This window comes from Penaeus japonicus, unplaced genomic scaffold (assembly GCF_977035675.1).
Source record: "Penaeus japonicus unplaced genomic scaffold, GWHDUDI00000001_assembly GWHDUDI00000018, whole genome shotgun sequence".
NCBI lineage: Eukaryota > Metazoa > Arthropoda > Malacostraca > Decapoda > Penaeidae > Penaeus > Penaeus japonicus.
Genome location: NW_028234420.1, coordinates 23,219,079 through 23,221,578, shown reverse-complemented (window position 1 = coordinate 23,221,578; position 2,500 = coordinate 23,219,079).

The window sequence follows — 2,500 nt, the reverse complement described above, 5'->3', positions numbered from 1 at the left end:
GAGAGAGGAGAGAGAGAGAGAGAGAGGGGAGAGAGCAAAGGAGAGAGAGAGAGAGAGTGAATGAGAGACTAGAATGAGCTCTCCGAGAGAGATGGCTGTCGAGAGATGTCGAGAGAGAGGAGAGAATGAGAGAACGAACGAGAAAGGTTAGGCATAGATATCACGAATAGATCTAGATAACAGACAGAGAGAGAGAGTGAGAGGAGAGTGGCATGGATCTGAGAGAAAGAGAGAACAGAGTACACGAGAGAAAAGGCACAGGTTGATAGATAGTTCATCTAGTGTATAGACAGGAGAGAAGAGAGAGAGGAGAGAATCGAGGAGAAAGAGAGAACGATGAGAAAGGCAGGTTCGAGATAGAATACGCATCTAGATAGCAGAGAGAGAGAGTAGAGGGGGACAGCGAGACAATTGATGAGAAAGATCCTTCGAGAACGAGAGAAGGCAGGTGATGATAGATAGACGCTAGGATAGACAAGGAGAGAGAGAGAGACGAGACGATACGGAGAGATAAAGAGGAAGGAGATGAAGTACGTAGAGAGAGGAGACAGAGACGAGATCGAGAGAGCTGATGTATGAGAGAGAGAGAGAGAGAGACCTGCAGAGTTCGTAGCGTCTCTACGTCGACTGAGAGCTCTCTGTCTGCGGACGAAGAGAGAGGATGAGAGAGATATAGCGAGTCGCACAAGAGTGCAAAAATGTGGACACATATAAAGACACCAAATATGCAACGACAAAGAGGATCAACATATTATGATTTTAGTACTATTTACCAAACAACTAATGGAAGATCTTATGCCGAATGCAACTTTTCTCACACACACACACACACACATCTCTTCATCCCAGACATACACAGACACAAACAATCTAATATGGTTGGTGTGTATTGTATATATATATATTTATTATATGATATTTACTTCCTGCAATAGACTTATATATATATTAATCATTATTTATATCATATATCATATATATATTTATTCATCATATATTTTATAGATAGATAGATAGATAGATAAATAGATAGATATATCTATATATACTATATATAATATAGTATATACATCAAGATGTATATATATATATATATATATATATATATATATATAATTATATATACTATATATATTTAAATCACACTATATATATATATATATATATATATAATATATATGATATATATATATATATATATAACCTATAAAATATTGGTATATATATTATATATATATTTATATATTAAATTCTATTGTTATATATATGTATATATGTGCTATATCTATATATATATACTAACATATCTGATACTATATATATATACTTCATAGACTATATATACTATGTACGATATATGTATTCGCATCGTGATTTTTCTATATACATATATACATTTTAACTATACTATATATATTCTTATATTATATATATATATATATTATATACTATATATACTGACTATATATATTTATATTCTATATATGTATATATATGTATATATATGATTATAAGTGATTTATCTAATTTATACATATATACATATATATATTTATATATATATCACTATAACATATATATTTTATATATACTATATATATGAGTTATATCTATATACATATATATATATATACCTTATATATATTTATACTATATATATATACATATGATATATATATATATATATTTATATATATATATATATATATATATATACATACCTTTATATATTTATATACTATACCTATATACGATCGCTAACTATCTTATATATATATTGTATTTATCAGGTATATATCGTGATATATATAACTATATGCATTATGACTATGCATATATTATATATGTTAATATATTTGCGCTTACTACTACTATTGTGTGTAGCTGTGCACGTGGTGTGTGTTTTGTGTGTGTGTGTGTGTGTTTGTGTGTGTTTAGGGCTCATAAAAAGTTCTTAAAATGTTCAGAACAGTTTAACTACTGGTTGGCCAGGTAATAGATCTAACAAAGTAATTTCGTGTGTTTTGTCGTCGTTGCACTGGAAAAAAAACCCGTTAGATATGATTTATTTATTGTAACATATAATAGAAAATGAAATCGAAAAGAAGAGAGATAGGAATAAATGTGGTGTCCAAAGGTTTATCTGTTAGGACTGCACTGTTATGGAAATGGTTTACTGAAAATAGAATTTAAAGGAAATTCTGCAGATATATGTGAAACCTAAACAATAACTAAATATGAGAAGTCAACTAGGGGATGGCGCCAGTGGCCCAAGCACCATGAACACTTCACATTAATAAATCAGGTGTAAGAGAGGGGGCTGTTTCTGTTTCTCCTGCTGAGCATTGTCAATTTTACGGATACAGCATTTGTTTCTTTGCTCAAATCATTCACAAAATAATTTTCAATATGATGTTTTAGATAAAACTACTAACTGTAAAAGGCGAAAAATAAGCAAAATAACCTGTAGGTGCTATCGACACTTCGGAGACGCACAGCT